We start from the raw sequence: 22,405 nt of genomic DNA, 5'->3' as shown, positions 1-22,405 counted from the left end.
GACAAAAATTCTTTCCCTGATCACTTTTACAATAAAAATGCAACATATTATCTTTAGAACATGAGCTTAACTTTAAGTAAAACTACTCTCAACTTCACAACTTTAAATAAACACTCTAAAATTGTGTTTAGAAAAGATTAATATAAGTCACAAAAGTGAAGGCAAAAATGAAGACCTGTATAATAACAAATAGAACAATAGTCTGGGAGAGAAGCTGTCTGTATTAACAGGATCACGTAGAAGACACCATTATCCAGTTAGTACTGTCACTCCAGAATAGCAACTCACAATGCTTTGAGGGTGGAAATTGAAGGCTGGGTTAGATATTTGACTAAAACAGAGCAGGACAAAGTTGAGAGTAGAGATAGAAAGAAAGCCTAAGCTGTTGGAAATCTACATGTATTACCTTAGCTTTAAAGAAGTGTGAATTTCAGACGACCGGCATTTAACCAAGAATAATATAATAAAAACCTTGATAGTGACATTGCTTATAAACACAAAAAAATTTCAAGATGAAAATATATAAACTTTCTGGTAAAAAAAAAAAAGGATATTTGAAAAATCTAGGAACAAAGTAAAAAAGGGAAAACTTACCTATAATTTCATTATCACTAATAACTATTGTTATCACTATTCCCTTCTGATAGTTTTTAAACGTAGTTGGGATTACTATGAGTTTTATTATCAGTGAACAAAAAAGGGAGATGACTTTGGTTGTGAATCCTTCCTTTTACTATAAATTTACAAAGTGAGGAAAGAGATACTAACCGGTGAAAACCAAGAAAAATCTACAAGATCAGACAGCAAGGTTAAGACAATCTTAAGTACAGGAAAGAAACGTGAATCTGTTGAATGGAAGTCAATATTATTTTGCTGAGGAATTTAATTTGCTTTTATTTTAGGTACTTTTACTTTTTTAATATTCAGCTCAAATATATCCTCCTCTAGAAAGCTCCAAACCCCTCTTTCTTTCCTGGATAGAATCTCTCACTTTCTTTCCAACTCTTATTGTATCCTAAACAGAATTCTATCAAAAATTCTGTGATATTTCATTGTACTTTCTCCCCTTCATGTGTGAGCTTCAATGCCATTTCTCAGGGAAAATTCTCCGACACCCACGGTGAGGTGAAGTCTTCAGTACAGGCTTCTATCACTCCCTAGAGTCTAGACCAGGGGTCCTCAACTTGTTAAACAGGGGGCCAGTTCACTGTCCCTCAGACCGTTGGAGGGCCGGACTATAGTTTAAAAAAAACTATGAACAAATTCCTATGCACACTGCACATATCTTATTTTGAAGTAAAAAAACCAAAATGGCAAAAACACCCACATGTGGCCCGCGGGCCGTAGTTTGAGGACGCCTGGCCATGGTAGTTACACTGGTGTGTACATAGTTATCTATTTTATATCTCTTCCCAACCAGCCTAGAAACTAGAAGGGAAGGGACTGTGTTATTACTTTTGATGGTTTTGTTCCTTTGAACTGAGCCCAGTGCCCATCACATAGTACACATTCAAAAAGAAGTTTGAAGAGGAGAAGGAAAAAAGAAAGGAAGAAAAGAAGGAAGGAAGGGAGGGAAGCTCTGGATGGAGTTTTCCACCAAGGGAGTAGGTTGAGTGCTTGATGGGGACAAAAGTCTTATGAACTATTGCTAGATGGAGCAAACAAGCCACCCAATAACAAGCGAGCTTATCAAAGGTATGAAATAAACTCTCCCATTCAAAAAAAAAAAAAAAAAAAAAAGCACTGTAGCTGCTTTTTAAAGACATTTATGGCACATACATCCGCCCCCCTGCTGACTTTGGCAATTTTGCCCCCCACACGTCTCAATCTGTCTTTGTGCAAAATGTCTGTTCTTGTCTTTCAGAATAGGTCATTCATGTTTACAAAAGTTTCCCTTGCCTTTTATTTTTTTATTCTTTAAAATCTTAATGTCTGGGATCTAGTCTGCTTACTTACACAGCACTGGGGGCCCGGCTGTGGGCAAGTGAGGCTAAACAATAGGATTCTGAAGCCTCACAGACAAAAAAAAAAGATGAGGCAGGCTGGGGAAGAAGAGGCATGGATCTCATGTTGGTGAGAAAACAACACTAATATTAATGTTTCTTTTTGCTTGTAAAATGGAGCTTATAAAGGTGGTGAAAATAGTTCTGCCAGTTTATCTTCAAATGGGTAATTGGGAGGCTGGTAGGAATTTTCAAACATAATATAACAAAATCAAAAAACAAAAAAGTTCCTTTTCATCTGCACAGAGGCTCTGTTGAAGCTGAAATACTTGTGGGATATTAGGAATGAAAAATGTCAGCATGCGCTCTGCCCAGGCTTGCCTGGTTTATGGCTCCCACCTCGTGGCCATCATTACTGCCCAGTAAAAGAACCTCTTTGTCCCTGGAGCATTGCCTTTCAAAGACAAGAAACATCCCCAAACATCCTCTCACTTTGACATATAGGTCATGGCATTCAGAGAATAATGCGAGGGATCGCCCGAGTGCCAGGGCCTTGAATCACTGGGACATGAAACTATTTAGTAAGGGTTCAGCTAAGCCTTGTTGCTCCTACGGATTTCCTTCCTGAATGAAAAGTCATTTTTAAAGTGAAAATGACCTGAGTTCTTTAGTGGCTTGAAATTCAAGGCTTGTAAACAAATAAAAGGCCAGAGGGGGAGTGGAGGGTGGGAGGAGGGAAAGACAGGAGATGGAGGGAGAAGAACATGTCATTTAAACATCTTAACCTAAGACCTGTATTAGTGACGTGTGTGTGTGTGTGTGTGTGTGTGTGTGTGTGTGTGTGTGTGTGTGTTGAAATCCACAAGAGGAATGCCAATCTTCTAATTCAGGGCTGAAATGATCCTGCCCTTGAAGTGAGCACATTTCCTAATGTTTTAGTAGGTGGAGGAACTTGGTTTATAGAGAAAAACAAGACTGACATGGGTGTTCTGCCCTCTGCCAGGAGTCCCCCTGCACCTCCAGCCTGGAGTGGTATCCTAGAGAGGATTGATGAGTTGCTGGCACAGCTCTGGAATGCAGTGGTCGATTTCTTAGAGGTAAGGGTGCGGTAACCATGGCTCTTTCAAAGCAAATCATTTTTAAGCACAGCCTAGTTGTTTACAGTTGTTAAAATTGTGGCCCTTGAGGACAGTCACTTCACTTTCTGGGCGTGCCAGCTATTGCTCTAAATTACTCAATTCTCTTCCAAACCTTAGAAGGTGAGGTATTCTTGTCATCTCTGTTTAACAAGTTCGCATGACTTGTCAGTGGCAGGGCAAGTATTCCAATCTAGGCACTCTGTCTTCAAATCTTTTTTTGTCTTCATTATTTGTCCTAACATAACAACATAACTATGTTATTTGCTAAAATAACATAAAAAAATAGAAACATACCTAGATTTGTAAACTATTTGTTTTCCGTTTCATAATTTCTTGAAATAGACAAAATGTACATTATGAGATGTAAAATATTTAATTCCTTAACATTGGAAGCATTTTCTTATTTTGGAAGACTCTATAGTTATCAAATAGATTGAATGGGAATAGTGTAATATTTCTTAAGACATTCTCACTGAATCCAGTTTTTCTGCCACCCTTGGTGTTAATTGACATTTTAATTGCTTTATCCACAGCATGGAACAGGGTGTTATGCATGTGGAAGGTGCAGTAGATGCTAATTCCCTTCTTCCCCTTCCAGTTAAGGCAGAACTAGTGATGTTATACTTGCATGTATCACAATACCATATGAAACACGTGGCACTAATATGGACGCTTTTGTATTTCTTTGATTTTCTCTATTCTCCTTCTAGCCTGTCAGCTATTTTATGTTGATAGTGCCAATGTAACAAAGGCACTGGTGAATAGCACAAGGAACCCTGTTCTTTCAGTGGCCTGGAAGAGAAAATCAGAATGGGGGCATCATCAGGGGAGAAGAGGACAAAGAGAAGTCATTAAAGTGATAGGTATTCAGTCACCTCCCCATTCATCTCCTCTGAGCACTGAAAGAGAACATGGTGGCTTTACTTTGATATGGGAGAGAGTTCATCTCTCTTCTCCCAGGACTTCGGTGCACTAGCTGTTGACTGTATTATCTACTCTTTGGCCTCTCCCAAACTCTTCTTTCACATTCCTACTTTGGTCTTCCCGTTTTTCCTAAATTTTATCTGGGATATTTGTTTTCATTCAACTGGAAGTTCTTACCCAATGTGATTTTTTGTTAGCAATGCTAAAAGACCAACCATGTTCTTTCCAACACTTGATGCTCAGTAACTATAAAATCCAACTTATCATTTGAGAATTAAAGTTCCTAGAGAAAAATCATAATCCATGCTTCTGTATTTCCTCACTTCCACATTTTGAAAATAGACCGAAAGGTAGAATAACCGAACAACCGGTCACTATGACTTGCACTGACCACCATGGGGTGCAAGTGGAACATGGCGGGCATTGGCAGCAGGTGGCAGAGCGCAGAACATTGGCGGGTGTTGGCTGCAGCGGGATGGTGGAGCAGGTGAGCAAGGGCACCAGACCAAGATGGGGTTCCAGTTGCTGTCATTGGGGCAAGCCTCTGGTGGTTACTAAAAATTCTTTGCTCCTGCGCACTGTGGTCCTACCTGCCATTCGCACCCACTGCCGGCACTGGAGCTGCCACCTGTACCTCTTGCCTTGCACCCACGGCCGGTACCTGGTGCCAGCCCTGATCGCTTTGTGCCATCAGCGGGTGCAAGCGGTGGCTGCTGGCCCTGATTGCCCCTCAGGGCTTCTCCACCTTCCCCTGCTCCTGAGGGGTGATCCGGGCCAGCAGACACCTCTCACACCTGCTGCCGGTGCTGGAGCTGCCGTTCACACCTGCTGCCATTGCCTGGCACCAGTCCTGATCACTCAGCACCGTCAGTGGGTGTGAGCAGTGGCTGCCGGCCCAGATCACCCACGAGGGCTTCTCTACCTCCCCCTGCTCCTGAAGGCAATCGGGGCAGCAGCCGCTGCTCATACTTGCTGATGGTGCTAGCCCCACTTGCACCCGCTGCTGGCACAAGCCCCATCCCCCCATGGCCGGCCGGGTGGTCAGTGCGCTCCCACAGCCAAGCTCCCACAGCCAAGCTCCCACAGCCAAGCTCCCACAGCTGGCCAACCTCCCACGGTCCCTCTCCCTAATTGGCCCCGATTGGGACTGGGCGAGATGGCCCCAATTGGCCAAGATCGCGGCCAGGGCCAAGGGATCCCACCCCTGCATGAATTCGTGCACCGGGGCTCTAGTAGAGATCTAGGTATATAAAAGGCTAATATGCAAAGTATCCCCTTGGGAGTTCGACTGGGAGTTTGATCACTCGCTATGACATGCGCTGACCACAGGCGGCAGCGTGGAATGAAGAAAGGCACCAGCTGGCAGCCGGAAGGCCCCAATTGGCCCTGATTGCCAGCCAGGCCTAGGGACCCTACCCATACACGCATTTTGTGCACCAGGCCTCTAGAATAAAATAAAGCAGGAATCTATCTCTGTTAAAGAACACAGCAGATACCAGGATCCTATGACTCAGATCATTTGTCCACATCCTTATAATATTGATAACAATTAACACTGGGCAATCAATATATTTCAGGTACTTTATATATGTTGTCATGTTTCAGTCTCACAGCTGACTTAAGCATCAGGTTCAATTAGTCCCATTTCACAGATGAAGAAACTGAGGAACAGAGAGGCCTTGCAGCACGCTCAAGGTTGCACAGCTAGTCAGTGGTGATTTGAGCTGTTCGTCACCATACAATATTTCTGTTTATGATCAAATATCTGTAGAGGGCTCTGGGATGCAGTAGTGGGTGATACCAGGGCCCTGACCTCAGGGAGCTTACAGCCTTCTGTACTAGCTAATTAACTAAATTACTAATTCAATTCAATTAGTCTGATATTCAAATTATAAATAATGAGCTTTAGGAAAACAGAAAAGACAGTAAATACCCTTTAAAGCAGATTCTACGTTTTCATGCATATAGCTCTAATACCCAGCACCCTAGCTATCCTAGATGGCAAAAGTAAACATTTGAACTTGGCCTTCATGAATCAGTACCATTTCTCCAGATATAGAAGGGAAGAAACCATTTTATTTGGACACTAACTAATATTGATAAAAATGCACATCACTACTATTAAAAACCAAAAGTCCTATTCACTGAGTCCTTGCTCTATGTCCAGAGCTGAACTAAGCTTATCTGGTACTCATCATGAGATAGATCAGTGCTATCATCCCCTTCATTAATAGACAAAAAACAAAAAACAAACAAAAAACAAAAAACTGAGGCTTGCAACTTGCAGAATTTATCACAGCTAATAACTGTTCACAATCCAGGCTGCCTGAATCTGGCATCCCTGTTCTCAGCCACAGTGAAAATGCATTCTTTTAAGGTTGCCAATTTTTCCTACAGTGTCTTCTTTTCCTACCCACCCCCCAAACCTCAACTCAGGTAAACGAAATCTCTGGGCCTGTGCCACCCTGGGAAGTACCGCTCCCCTCTCTTGCTAGCTGTACTTGATTTTTACATATTGGTTACATTTCATCTTGACTCCCTGCAGGCCTCCAACTGCAGTAGCTAGAAGGGAAGTGAGGACAGGGGAACCTGGCAGTGGCAGGAGCAGTGCTGTTTTGTAACTGGAAGCCAAACAAGTCACTTAGCTTTGAAGGCACAAGAAAGGCTTCATTTAGATATCAGGCAAAAAAGATCAAAGCTGGCGAGGACAAACATGCCTGTTGTCTGCAGCAGGCAGCAAGCTACCAGAAGGGAGCCCCACATCCTTGACTGCAAAGCAGATGCGATACATCTGAGAGGTTACCATAAACCAAATAAATACTGCCGCAGAACCTTCCCTTGAAGTCTCGCGGCAACAAAAGCATGGGGCTTGCACCTGAAACAGAGGAGGGCACGCTCTCTCTGCAGCTGGCACATGGCCTTCTGCCCCAGACTGCTTATAATGTCTTAGATGAAGTCCGAACATATACTAATAAAATCACCCACAAGCACAAAACCGCTTTATATATGTCTGAAAGAACAAAAAAAGGGATTTGATTTAAAGCATTCTCTGGGAAGTGACATACAATGGCTTCTTTGCAAATCACAAAGGTTTCAGGTTGGTAGTGGGCAATTAAAGAGACACACTGAGTTCTACGTTAGTGAAGCCACGGCTCTCATAAATGAACACAGGAAAAGGAGGGGTGATTTTCACTCTTCCAATCGGACTCTTCCTGATGGAAGAGGTACAAATAGACACATGGGTATCTACCCTATGGCAAATAACTACTTTAGGTGTTTTTTATATATAATCATATCTGGTTGCTTTCACAATCCTGTGAATTTAGAATTTTTAGATCCATAGATGGGAGAACATATTTTTCCCCTCAAGGTCAAATAATAAATGGCAGAACTGGTGTGTGAATGCCTTCCTTCAAAAAATACAAGATTTCCTTTTTAAAGTTCCCTTGCCATGAATCCTAGCAGCTAGGAACCTAAAACTCCAGTTAGGGGAATTTATGAAAGTGGCACAAAAGCAATTAACTTTACGAGTAAAATATTTTGTTAAATTTCAAAGAAAAATAGAGGTTTAAGATTCTAATATTTAAGGACGGGTAACAAGCACAGCATGTTGAAGAAAAGGACTTTAATCCTTAAACTTCATTTTATTTTATTTTAAAATTTTTTATTGAGATATGATTGACATATAACATTATATTAGTTTCAGGTGTACAACATAATGATTCAGTACATGCATATATTGCAAAAGAATCATAACAAGTCTAGTTAACATCCTTCACTGCAAATAGTTACGTTTCTTTTTTTATTTGTAAATTATACTTGACATCCAATATTATTTTATATTAGTTTCAGGTGCACAACATAGTGTTTGGACATTTATACAATTTATAAAACGATCCCCCCAGTAAGTCTAGTACCCCTTGGCACCACACATAGTTAGCGATATTATTGACTATATTCCCTATGTCATTAAACTTTATTTTTAAATAGAATTTTGAGTGCAACTAGAATGATCAGCTCATCCTAACTTGCCCAGGACTGTCACTTTTGTTTTGTGTTGGAGACACATTGTAAGTAACAATAGTCTAATTGCTAGAGATAACAGAATTTTATAAAATGAAATCCAGTGGTGATTAGATCTAAGTTAGTTACGTGAGTGAATGAACAAGGGGACTTGAATTGCCTTGGGTGTTTAGGAACAGTTTCCTGTGAATGTGACATAAGTGGAAATGTGAAGGATGAAGAGTTATTCATCAGATATAAAGGAAATGGGTGGGGATATTCCAAGCATGGGAGAAGTGTGTACAAAGACAGGATGGCAGAAGGGACAGGATCTTGGTACATACATAGGAACAATTGGGGAAATGAGGACATATTAAAGAAGAGCAAAGTGCAGATGACACTCACAGATGGATGGGGAAAACAATCCAAAGATCTGCAAACTGAGTGAAAGATTTTGGTTTTTATCCAAAGAACCAAGATAAGCCTTTAAAGGGCTTGGAGAGAATGAAGGAAAGGGGTAAAGAATGGGGTAGACATATTCCCATTTCTGCTGTGAAAAGACTGCTGCATTAACCTTTTGCACTTGGATGTCGAGTGTGACTCGACACGGTTAGCATTAGAATAAAGGAATCGAGAAAAAAGCAAGCGAGTGCAAAGGGTTAAGGAGAACAGGGTAGATGAGAGAACACCTAGCAGTTGATGGCTGAGGGTTGGTGGTCCCATCAGAGGAGGAAAGAAGAGGGTGGAGTGTGTAAATTGCTAGATGGAAATGTTGACTACACTTGGCGAAATATTGGACGCTCAAGTGAAGTAGAGGAAAATGTCTAAGATGATGCCTATTTTTCTGACTCCTATAAATGGACAGTTGGTAGAAACTCATATTAGGTTTAGTTTTACTATCTGATCATTTTTGTTAGCTGTTTTAATAAAGATATTCTTGTTTTTGTAATAGCATCAGGAAATGCATGGCTATTCCCCTGACAGGATCTGTAGTCCCTGCTGCACTTGGCCTGGTGTCTTAATGGCATAGAGACCACCTAGGAGGTGGAGAGGATTGAAATGCTCAAATGTCAAGTGTATAAACCACAGCACACATCACACATGTAAGATAAGTAATGTGCAAGGGGATAATTTCAAAGTTCCCTCAAGCTGAAGATGAGTCGAGGCAGATCTATATGAATGAAAACATTTTAAACCATCTTCATTACTTTATAAGTGACTAGAGGTCCGGTGCACAAAATTCGTGCATGGGGGGGGGTTCCTTAGCCCAGCCTATACCCTCTTGCAATCTGGGACCCCTCACGGGATGTCTGACGGACGGTTTAGGCCCGATTCCACAGGGATCCCTGAGGGATCTGTCCTAAACCAGCCCTCAGACATCCCTCTCACAATCTGGGACCACTGGCTCCTAACCGCTCACCTGCCTTCCTGCCTGACTGCCCCTAACCACTCTGCCTGCCTGCCCCATAGCCACTAAACACTCACCTGCCTACCTGAACATCATTAACCACTCGCATGTCTGCCTGCCTGATCACCCCTAACTGCTTGCCTGCCTGCCTGATCACCCCTAACCGCCTCTGCCTGCCTGCCTGATCACACCTAGCCACTCACCTGCCTGCCTGATTGCCCCTAACTGCTTGCCTGCCTGCCTGATCACCCCTAACCGCCTCTGCCTGCCTGCCTGATCACACCTAGCCACTCACCTGCCTGCCTGATTGCCCCTAACCACTCGCCTGCCTGCCTGATCACCCCTTACTGCCTCTGCCTCGGCTCCCACTGCCACAGCTTCATCCAGAAGGTCGTCTGGCTGTCTGGTCTAATTAGAATATTGCACTTTTATTATTATAGATAGGAATTAGTCAGGGACAGGTGTGTTTTTATAATAGTATTACATTTCAGAACAGTTTTCACAAGAATCAACAAAATGGTTGTGTAAAGCTCTTCGCTCATTAGATTCTGCCAGTTTGAGTATGATGACCTCAAATGGCTTCTAAAAGTAGTTATGTTCACCTTCCACATGTTTTTCTCATCAACAGTATCATTATTAAACTAGTAAAAGCTACTTTAAAATGATTTTTGTATCCTCCCATGATTAGATTGTCTGAAACACTTAGCTTATAATATCAGTTACTAATAAGTAATCTTGCATAAATAATATACCCTAGTATATATTATATAATAACATATACTACATTATGTATATTACTAGAAATTCGTGCACTCAGCGGGGCGGGGGGGGGGGGGTGGGGGCGGGTGTCCCTCAGCCTGGCCTGGGCCCTCTTGCAGTCCAGGAACCCCATGATCAATTGCCCCACAGAGGGAGGCCCTGCCCACCTGTTGCAGCAGAGCCAGCCAGGGGCCTGGGCCTCCTTCTTTGGGGCGCTCGTGGAGCCCCCCTGATTGATTGCCCCACCAGCTGGTGACCTGGGCCTCCCTCTGTGGGGCGATGGCGCCCCCCACCCCCCCGACCAATCGCATTGCACCTGCCTTGGCTGGCCTGGCACTAGTGCATGTCATAGCGTGGTTGTTCGGACAGTTGTTCTGCTGTTCGGCTGATCAGTCTATTTGAATATTACACCTTTATTATTATAGACTAGAGGCCTGGTGCATGAAATTTGTGCACTGGAGCGGGGAGGATCCCTCAGCCCGGCTTGCACCCTCTCACAGTCTGGGATCCCTCAGGGGATGTCTGCCTGCCAGCTTAGGCCCATTCCCCATGGATGTCTGACGGCCATGGGAATGAGCCTAAGCCGACAGTTGGAAATCCCTCTCGCAGTCTGGAACCTCTCACTCCTTACCGCTTGCCTGCTTGCTGGCCCTTACCACTGCTGAGAAACTTGGACTCCTTCTTCTGTGGTCACACAACTGTCACACACCAGGCAGTCACTCAGAAATATCTTGGCATCGGCCAACTGATGGAATTCTCCCTTCTCTCTGTTCTCCTGAGCCAGACAACAGATGTTGACTGCAGCATTCTCTTGGTCATTGTTTTTGTTTTTTTTCCAAAACATTACAAAGTTTATATGAATATAACATACAAAGATGCAGCCTCCTTTGTAGGAACAAGGAAGGTAGGGGTGGTTAAGAAAGGCACACGGAACTGCAGCAAGCACCAGCTATGGGGAGGGCCAAGGGGGAGAGGAGGTTGGCACTGGGGCTGATGCCCTAGAGCCGTTGCTGGGGAAGTAGGGATCCCCTCTGAGTGCCACGTTCTGAGGCTGAACTAATTAGTCAAGCTGAGGCAGAGGTGGGTGGCCATATCAGCCATCTTTAGTGCTGTTTACCCTTTCCCACCCCAGCTCTATTGTAAAACCCCAGAGCCCTGGATTCCAAAGGCCCCATCCAGAGCAGAGGCCCTGGAAGGGGGTGAGAGGAAGTGAGTAGGGCAAGTTTGAAAGCCGATATGCCTGTGTGCGGAGGGATGGCTAGAGACAGTGGTGAGAGGTAGCAGGGGAAGGGCTCTCATACATACCCTTCTGTGGGGGCCACAGGTAAAGGAGGCCAGGGTGTAGGGTAGGGATGGGGCACCATGGCCTCAGCTTCTTAGGCATCCCTGTCTGTCCTCTGCAGTGTACATGGAGGAAAGGGCTGCCTCTGAGGAGGGACCAGGCCAGGCCAGGTGACCATTCTGAGTTCTGGCTGAGGTGATGGTCCTCACCCTGAGATGCCATCTAACTGGTGATGGCAGAGGGCCCAGTGCCTCCTCGTTTCTCGAAGAACATGTAGTCAATGAGGAATATGTCTCCTAGCAGTACAGCCTTCACTCTCACATCCAGATCCAGCGGGAACTGCAAGCCAAAGTCATCTGTATCCATGAGGGCTTATTGGAGCAGCCCTCCACCTCGACCCCCACTGCTTGCTGATGCAGCCCACACTGTGGGACTTATCCGGAGTCCTCACCTCAAAGTTGGCGTCTGTGCCACAGCCACAGGTCCAGCAGGGCCCCACCACTCACAGGATCGTATGGCGATCGGCATCTTGAATGGAGAACTTGGGGAGAAGGGATGCCAGGTCTGCAGCACATGGCCAATGGTGGTGCCTGGTGGCGACTGTACTTCCATCTCTTGGTCCCCGGAGTCCACCAGACAGACGCAAAGGGGCCGGCAGGCCCCGCAGCACAGACATGCACAGCAGCTGCTCTCTTCCAGCCCCTGAGCGCCGTTCATACCGGTTACTTGTCTCCCAACCTAGGAGCGTTTCCACTCACGCAGCCCTCTGGTGAATCAGAATCTGATCAATTGGTACCAAGAATTCGAGGCCAGAAGGCACCCTGGGCAGTGGTAAGACGGGGGCAGCAGGCCTGGAAGCAGGCTTCAGGGCACTGGGGCCAGGCGAGGGGAAGAGAGTGAAGCCGGGCACATGGGCAGGCACGTGGGCAGGCACTGGCACCAGTCCGGGCCCAGGATGCTGCACCTGCTCCAGGTACCCAGCAGTCACAGGTTAGGGAGGAGGGGGCAAAGGTGTGTAGCTTGTGGGGGGCAAGTATCCTGCCATAGGAAAGGGATGAGGGTTCGCGGGTTGTCGTTATACCAGAAGCTTAGTTCTAGAAGTGGAGGCAAGCTCAGGGACAGCCTGACAGACACAGAGACAGACACATAGATGAACAGGCAAACGCCGATAGGCAGCTGTGCCAGGCACCTGCCCAGGGTCTCTCGGGCAGCGCCTCTGATTCGCAGAGAAACTGAAAGTGTCAGTGGGTGAGGCAGAGTACCTGGGACCCTGGACTCCCTCTGGGGTTTGCAGAACCGTCCCTTCCCTTTGGTCTCCCATTCTCCATGGAGACGGCTGTTGGCAGATGGCAGGACGGATGGATCTGTGATCAGACCGACGGCCCGACCTCCAGGGAGGTTTCCTGACCCCTCTGCATCCCCCACTCACCTGAAGCCCCTAAAATAGTCGGGGTGCCCAGCACTCAGAGGCTCCCGAGAGCTCGTGGAGGCAGGCCCTTGGTCATAGGTTTGTGTTTTTTTACTATATTTCTTCCGAGTGTAGTGATCACACTTTATCTGGAGCGGGGCGGGCTCGAGTGACCTGGAGGAAGCATGGGAAAGTAGTCACCGCTGGTTGCCCCTGGTGCCGCTGGCGGTATCCTTTCTTCCCTGTGGAGCGTCTAGGGAGGGGAAGCAGCCACAGTGCCCGAGGCCAAGTTCCAGGAGGCCAGCAGCGCTGTCGGGATTGTGCCGGCAGCGTTGGTCCGTTGGTGCCTGGCCTGTCCTCCTGAGATTGACCCTGCAGGACCACTAAGGGAGCCAGTCCCCAGATCTGCCCCGCCTCCACCACCGATTGATTGGAGTCTGAGGGCTGGAAGGAGGGACCAAGAGGTCTGCCTTTCAGCCACTTGCTAGTCACTGCTCACCAGTCACTGCTGCCAGTGATTGATCAGCTCCCGCTCCCTCAGGTCCCTAGCCTGGCGTTTGGTCAAGCCTTCGGTCATTTGGGACGTTACAGACCCTGGGTTTTTATATATCAGGATATATTGTCATAGACTATATTATGATAATATATCTAGTAATTTAACATATTGTAATATATTCTATATAATGTACGATTGTACATAAGATAGTACATACATTATATATCATAATACATGATATAATCATACATGTTATGCTTTAATATATTAAAATAATAAGTAATAATACTAATATATGCCATATTTTATCGTTTAAAAAGTCATCTATACATATAAAACCCTAATATGCAAATAGACCGAACAGTGGAACAACCGAACAACTGAACAACTGGTCACTATGACATGTGCTGACACCAGGAGGTACACACAGAACATGGTGGGCATCAGCAGCAGGTGGCAGAGTGTGGAACGTGGCAGGCATTGGCTGCGGCAGGATGGTGGAGCAGGTGAGCAGGGGTGCCAGACCAAGGCGGGGCACTGGTCGCTGTCATCAGGGTGAGCCTCTGGTGGTTACTGAAAATTCTTTGCTCCCGCACCCCGCCCAGCACTCACACCTGCTGCTGGCACCAGCCCCACTAGTACCCACACCCGCTGCCAGAGCCCGGCATCCGCCCTGATCGCTCAGTGCCATCAGCGGGTGCAAGTGGCTCCTGCTGGCCCTGATTACCCCTCAAGACTTCTCCAACTCCCCCTGCTTCTGAGGGGTGACTGGGGCAGCAGCCACTGCTCGCACCCGCTGATGGCGCTGGCCCTGCTCACACCTGCTGCTGGTGCTGGCCCCAATCCTCTGTGCCATCAGCGGGTGTGAGCGGGACCTGTGCCATCAGCACGAGGGAGCGGTGGCAGTGGGAGCGGGGCTGCTGGCAGACAGGGGACTGGGGAGGCGGGAGGAGCTGGGTTGGGGTGTGGAGGGTGGACTGAGACCCGCCCCTGTGCCCACCGCAGCCTCGCGTCCCACAGTTCCTTTCAAGGTGCACGAATTCGTGCACTGGGCCCCTAGTTTTACATATAATTTCTTACTGAGTCTTTACTGTGATATAAGTTTCAATGTGCTTCTGACAGAAGAGAGGAATTAGTGGCTGGGTCAAGTGAGTTTGAAAGTAGAGGATGGATGATGTAATATCTCAGTAATATATAATACATAGTAATAAATAATGCATCACTATGATATATTACATACTACACATTCACATATATTCTCTCACTGAGTCAGACCTGGGATGAATGTATTACTGTGCCCTTCCCACAGAGGAGGAAATGAGGTGATTCAATCAATGTGACCAAGTTTACTCAGCTAAATTATTGGTCAAATTTAGGACTCACAAGCAGCTTTTTAGAAATGCAGTCCCAGCATTCTTTCTACCACATCCCAGCTGCCTTAGATAATTGGCTGGCTTTTGCTTTATAGTTTTTAACCAGCTCCCAAAAAGCAGAGTTACTTATAGGAATACGCATGACATTATCTGATTAAAAATGACTCAACTAATGACATCCAGAAGCAATCAAGAAAACACTGACTGTGGCTCACATGTCAGGTTCTGAATGGGATATTAAAAACCCCAGTAAGCATTTACGTGTCTTTGGCAAGAACCAGACTCTCAGGGCTGAGCTGCATCGTGAACCAGTGGTTTTCATCATTCTTTCCTTTTCGAGTAATGCAAGGAGCAGCCTTGAACTCCAGGCTCCAGAACCTCGGCTGTCTTTGCAGATGGGAAGAGAGGAAGCAAGTGTCCTGGTCTGACAGCCAGGCAGGGTATACTCTCCGCTGGAAGCAAAGGTCATTAAGGCTTAATGACGTCCAAAGAGCCCACCCACCCAGAAGAACAAAGACTCCTCTGGGTTCCAGGGACATACAGATGAGAACAGAGGAATGGTGTGAGCATGTGCCAAGGGTTCCTGTGTGTTTGTGTGTGTGTGGGGGGGGGGGGGCGGGGGGGTGACATCATTCTCTGACTTCATAGTTTAAGCACAGTTAACTCCAAGAAAGCGAAGAGATAAGTCAAAACATATAGGGAACTCCTGGGCAGTGCAGGAGAAAAAACAAATTTTTAACCCTGGTTCTTGCTCTCCCACATCTGGCCCACACTCCTAATAGTACCAAAAAGGAAACAAAAACAAAGCAAACACACACACACCCACTTACACACATACACATACCTACATATTATACATGTATGTGTGTGTGTTATATGTATGGTTTTCCTGACCTCTCACAATTCAAATCATTCATTTCATATAAATAACTTTTACTGATGTCAATAATTAACTTCTTTAAGATTATTGAGATTGAGTAAAAATTATCCATAAAAAGGATAAATTACATCTAATTATGGCCCTTCCTCTAGGTCTGCCAACTCCAATCTATCTCTGTAGTATGTGCCCGCACACACACACATGAGCACACACACTTTAGTTTTATTCGGGTTCAAAAAAGGAGGGGAATCCATATAATATGCCTGACCAATTTGTATCTGGATTTTATATATACGATCTCATTTATCGCTCCACTAAGTTTGAGAGGAAAGGGTTACTAATCACATTTTACAGATGAGGAACGATAAGTGCTTCAGGAAGATAAGGGACCTGCACAGGGTTTCATATGGAACAGATGTTTTGTCTGGCTCCAAAGCCATTGGACCACACTGCTGTCTCTCATGAAACAGTTTAGGCCTGACATCTCTCCATAACTACAAAACAGAGGACAGAAGGTACCTCACTTTAAAAAGGTATTTTGAACTAGCAATGTTTTCCCTTCATTTCTTCTTTTTCCTGACTCCTAAGGAAACAGATAATGCATTTCTTTGGAAAATGGATTATAACCTAAATATCTTTCACTGACAGTAAATAGCAGAGACTAACTTTTTTAAAGGTTATTGAGAGGATTGAGTAAAAACAAATCTATAATATGGAGACATTGCATCTAATCAAGACCCCTCCTTTGGGCTTGCCCGACTCCATTCTATCTTCTACGTCAGTAGTTCTGGAGGTACAGTCCTGAGACCTGCAACACCAGCATCACCTGAGATCTTGTTATACATGCAGGTCACAGGTCCCATCCCAGATGCACTGGATCAGAACCCCTGGAGGTGAGCCCAGTCACCTGTGTTTCAACCAGCCCTGCAGGTGATTCAGATGTCCCTCAAGTATGAGAACCATGGAAGCACTCAATTGTCAGAGTGATCTTTCTATAATACAGATCTGTAGTGTGTCCCTGTTCAAACTTTGTGTTTGGCTATCCATTACTGATCGAAAAATTATGAACTCTTTAAGTGCTGTATCTTCTTTTTTAGACACAAAGCCATCACTGTACCCTACCTGCAATTATTGGACCACTATGAAAGTCTAATCCTTCTGTTCAGAATGCCTTTCACTCCTGGACTTGTCACCTAGGAAACGACTTTGAACTCACATTAGAACATAGGCATCATCACCTCTATGGAGACTGCTCTGAATTCAACTAAGCAAACAGTCTTATTCCATCTGAAACCCTGTGCGGGTCCCTTATCTTCCTCGACCACTTATCTCCATTACATTTCTTACTACTTTGGGTTATTTTTATAGGTTCTCCTATTCACTACTTGAGTTCTTTTGAGGTTAGACAGCAAGCTTTATACATTATTATGTCACCAGTTGAATTTGAGTTTGGGATCAAAGAATGAATTTGCTTTTTATTTGTTAATTTGTATTTTATTTTTTGGATTTTTGTTTGGTTGGTATAAATGTGTCACGCAATACTTGGGACAGGCTTACACTAAACAGTGTTCACGTTCAAATTTGACCTGGTGTTCTCTGTTTAAAATGGCAACTCGGCTGCTGTCAATTTGTATATATGATGTATTCCCGTGGTGCCCCCAGGTGGGTATGTAAAATTTATTTGAGAGCTCTCTGGGGATCTTGCCAGAGGGTGTCACAGAATCCTAAAAGTGAAGGGGTGGGCAAGTTTCCAGGGACACTCAAAATGCCCTGGCCAAGACAGAAGAAAAAATCCCAAGTTATGCCAGCCTCATTAAAGAGAAAGTGACAGACTCCCTAGGAATGGCATCAGTTGCCCCTCAGAAGTGTCATCTGTCAAGAGAGCAGGCAGCTGAGACAGAGACCAGTAAAACCCAAAGAATCCCAAGAACCTGTGGTAGCAATGCCAGCACACTGCTCAGATCTCCCCTCAAGACAGACTCTTTCATTGCAAGAAGTGCAGTTAGCTGACAGCTTCCTTAATGCCTTCAGAATCACCTTTTGAGACAAGAGCACCCTCTTCCTGGGTAGCCCCTTGCAATGACTAAATATAGCAGGGGTCCTAGGGCCTGGTTATTTCTGTCCAACATGAGACCTTGCTAACAATTTCTCCTCCGGAGCTTGCTGTTGGATTGACAGGGCCTCTGTCAGATCTGCACTGGAATCTTACTGCTCTCCACCCCCGCACCCCACTTCCTCCCATCCTTCCTTTCACAGGTACCACACCTGCCATCTGAGGGCTGTCCCTGTTCAGTCCTGTTTCCTCCCCCTTTTAATTCTCATAGGTATTGCCTTGCAATAAATCCCTTGAACTCCTATTCTGTTCCAGTATCTGCTTCTCAAAGGTTCCAACTAACACAACTGTTAGTTGCTGGGTGCCACCTAAATATCCTCCTCCCATAATCTTAATTGACTTCTTGGAGAGAAAGAGATGAAGTGATTGAACTCTGATTATTGTGCATCACCTAAGTTACAGTAGCTGAAGAATAGCTTCTGTTTTTAAATCAAATTGAAGATACTTGGCTGGAATAAATCTACCTGGAATAAATTCTGTCTAAGTCATCCACTGAATAAGATGGGAGTTCATGAAGGAGATCAAAGTAGTTATAGAGAATAAATAAGTCACTTCTTTTTTTTTGCATGTTTGATGTTTGTTTGCAATATTGAAGAATTTACAACTCTGCCCATTCTACTTAAGGAAAGAAGCAGATTTTTCTGATTAATGAGGTAGGAAAACGGAGATTAGGGAGAGGTGAAAGACGGAGATGGGTTACAGGGAGGAGAGACAGGCAAGCTTTGCAAACACTAGAAATCTCCATGTCTTTCAAGGGAGGATGGTTTCCAGTTCTAGCCTCTGACCCTTCATTAACTTCAATGCTAGTTTCCTATCTTGGGAAAACACTAGGCAGGTTAATTTCAAAATCCCATCATTTACTTTGTTCTGGGAAAAGGACCAAAAGTTATTTTTTAGCAGGTACCTGAAAAGAGGGCGAAGAGAACTAACTTCCTGCCAGCTCTTGTAGCGTGAAGGCTCATTTTTCCCATCTAGTAAATCGCATAGATGCCTAATATACTTCCTGTTCCTCTTTACTGGAGGTAGGCTGTCTCCCTTTCAAAAAGTTTTAGGTTGAATTCTATCCAGAATGAAAGGGCTTTATGGGAGAGAAAAATATCAAAAAGACTTTAGAATCTGAGCTCTAAATTTAGCCTGCATTTCAGCATACTTCACAAGCTCCAGCTAACTCATCCTGGCTCCCAAAGGCTGGTTAGAGTGGTTTCCTGTCTGTGTTCAGCTCTGTCTACATCTCAAGCATATGAGGAAGCTACTCCAATACTCATATCTTCTATGGTCACAATAGTCACAGACGTTTCTCTCTTTGAATCATTATTGTATTTATTATTTTCATCAATCAGTTTTTATTCATTATATACCTTCTTATATTCTATAAGTAATTTTTCTGCATAAATATATAATCTCACCAATAAATTACTAAAGTTATTAAGGAAAGATTATATATTTTTATTCTAGGGGAAAAGAACATCTAAGAAATGCTTCAAAAGTAACTATCAGAGAAAGACAAATATTCTATGATCTCACTTATATGTGGAATCTAAAAAAAAAAAAAACCAACCTCAAACCTCAGACTTGTGGTTACCAGAAGTGGAAGGTGGTAGGAGAGGGAGGTGGAGGAAGGTGGTCAGAAAGTACAAACTTCCACTTATAAGATAAATAAGTGCTAGGGATGTAATGGAGAACACTGCTCTGTGATACATAGGAAAGCTGTTAAGAGAGTAAATCTAAAAAGTTTTCATCACAAGAAGAAAAATTTATTTTCTTCTTTCTTTTCATTTTATCATATTTATATAAGATGGTGGGTGTTAGCTGAAACTATTGTGGCAATCATATCACAATATATGTAAATAAAAAAATTAAACCATCATGCTTTTCAATCTTATACAGTGATGTATGTCCATTACCTCTTAATAAAACTGAAAAAAAAATTATTAAAGGAGCTGTCAGCTGATCCTGGAAGTTCTCATGGTGACTAAACAAGTTATTTAGGGAAAATCACAGAAAGAAATGAATAAATCAGGGTCAAATTTAAATGATGTCATTTTAGAGTTATATAAATACTAGAGGCCTGACACACGAAATTTGTGTGCGTGTACAGTCCCTAGGTCTGGCCTGTGATCAGAGCCATCTTCTCCGGCTGCTCACAGCTGGCCCTGTCCCCTGCCTCCACCCATCCCCAGTTCCCCATTTTCCATCAGGCAATCAGAGCCTGCTGGCCGGGGAAAGGGACCGAGAGGTGGTCAGTGTGCCTCATAGTGACCGGTCAAGCGGTCGTCTGGTCGTTCCACCTTTAGGGTCAATTTGCATAATACCCTTTTATTATATACGAGGATTGTGCCCACTGTGCTTTTATTCTTCAAATCAAATAAGTTTTGAGCAGTGAGAGACAATGGAAAATGGACTTCAGCCACCTTGGCAATGAACATCTGGTCTCTACCAGTGACCAACAATGAACTTTGAGGCGAGTTAGAGCTAACTACTCCATGTACAGTCTTGCTACCAGTTATAATGATATGAGATCTCAGTCTAAATTCTGCTATATATATATAATCAAAATACATACAAAAGAATGCTTAGAAAGCAAAACAAAAGTTGTTCATACCACCTGTTTTGTTGGCACAAGGAAGTCTCAGCTCACTGTCTTTTTAGATACTGTTTTTATAAATTGCAAGAAAAGTTCACTTGAGACAGACAGAGCAATATACCAGAAGCAGACACAGCAACTTTCCAAGGCCAGGATTCTGTCACCATTATGGCAAATCAAACCACCAGAATCCTCCAGAATCCAAGGCTGGACACAGGGGTCTTTGGGGATTTAGATTAGAACATCTTTCCAAGGGTGTAGGCTATAAATCCTCCCTGAATTCTTAGTGGTCATGCACCTGTGTAAGTCTCTTCTAAATATTTTTGCCAATGCATATATATTGAAGATTTTAAAACTCCCTAACAAGGAAACACTAATCATTGTCAACAATCCACTATTTTTAATAGCAAATGACCCATTTCTGACAGTGAGTGTATTAATTATCAAAGTAACAGTGATTGATCCAGAAGCAGGCAACAAAACACCTGAAGTAGCTGCCTTTGGAGGGAGGGCTTCCCAAGGCCAGGCTTCAGTCTGGATGGTGCATTCCAGATTAGCACAACATCGGTGATCTCTAGATTGTGCATTGTTTTTTAGAATATGTTTTTATTGATTTTAGAGAGAGAGAGGAAGAGGGATCGAGAGATAGAAATATCAATGAGAGAGAAACATCAGCTGCCTCCTACATGCCTCCTTTGGGATGGAGCCCAAAACCCAGGCATGTGCCCTGACTGTAAATCTAACCAGTGAAATCTTGGTTCATGGTTTGATGCTCAACCACTGAGCCACACTGGCTGGCCTGGCCTGTGCATTCTTTATTAAGTACAGAAGCATCTGGGTTACAGGCTAAACACATGTTCTTCCACATAAAATCTGCTGAAGTATTTAAATATAATTTAAAGATATCATAATCAAAACCTTAGAGGACATCTCTGCTCATGTTTTTCTAACTGGGTTCCCCAAGGCCCTAGTTTCAGCACCCCACCCTTACCCAGTAGGGAACCACTGTATCCTGAAAACAAAGTTACTTTAAAAATTACAAAAAAAAAATTTAGTTAACTCTTTCATTGGGCCTCTAGGTAAGGCTTCATCTGAGAGAATTACTTTAAAAAATGTTAGGATGAATTACTCTACTACCCCTGTCCTGCTCTTTCTTGATGATAAACCTGCCACCCAAAAGGTACAGAAATAAAATTTGAGGTATATTATCTAGTGGGAGACATAGGCTCAAAAGAGCATATATAATAGGAGAAACGATACATAAAGACATCGTGGCAAAAGCCAGATGATTATGTGAAAGATGAACACAATGCATGGTTCTCTGGATCAAGGTCTGTTATCCAGTGGTCCTGAAGAACCTCTGTGATGTGTCCTTGCTGTTTTGACACACCGTAAGTTGTGTACCTGTACAGCATCAGTTCAATCATGGAAACTGACCTGGATGATCACCCAAGTCAACTCAGGTATTTACAAGAATCAATTCTCTGACAAAATCTTTAGTGCATATAAAAAAAATCTTGCAAGAGAGCAAAGTGAATACTATCTGGAAAGAGTGAGATTTGAGGCCATATTATCTCCAGGATGCCACTGTAGTTCAAGCTTGGCTGGTTAGCTCAGGAGCCCCTGACATCTTGATAGGCTGGTGGAGCATGCATGCCCTAGCACTGCCTTTCTCCCTTTGGTCAGGGGCTCTTAAAAGTCTGCTTTTATGGACACTTGTGAAAGGGAGGCAGTTCTATCACAGAAACCACTGACCAAATATCTACTTTCTTTGTGTCCTGGAGAGTTTCCTACAAGGAAAGAGATGAGAAAAGCCACAGTCATGGGCAGATAGCAGTGTACACATCTTGACGCTATGTGCCTGCTCACTCACATTTGTCAATCAGCAGGTACTTCCACCAGCTACTCCCTAAATTATTTATGAGATGAGGAGCAATGAAGTAACTCAACATATAAAATTTGAGAACCCTGAACTAGATGGTTAATTTTCTAACTAAGTTCTTAACTTTTCCTAAGTTATGTTTTTTTATTTTTTTGTATTTTATTGATGATTTTTTTTATAGAGAGGAAGGGAGAGGGATAGAGAATTAGAAA

The 22,405-nt window shown here is 43.9% G+C and overlaps 1 pseudogene across 1 annotated transcript; it reads right to left on the bottom strand.

Annotated features, from left to right (window-relative positions):
- Nucleotides 1–11,679: 11,679 nt before the first annotated feature.
- On the bottom strand, nt 11,680–12,667 carry LOC307114299 (phospholipid scramblase 3-like; annotated as a pseudogene). Its single transcript has one exon. The product of its transcript is annotated as a phospholipid scramblase 3-like (transcript).
- Between the last annotated feature and the right edge of the window lie 9,738 nt (nt 12,668–22,405).

The sequence above is a fragment of the Cnephaeus nilssonii genome (genome assembly GCF_951640355.1).
Source record: "Cnephaeus nilssonii genome assembly, chromosome: 18".
Classification (NCBI taxonomy): Eukaryota; Metazoa; Chordata; class Mammalia; order Chiroptera; family Vespertilionidae; genus Cnephaeus; species Cnephaeus nilssonii.
This window is presented reverse-complemented; position numbering and strand designations above follow the sequence as displayed.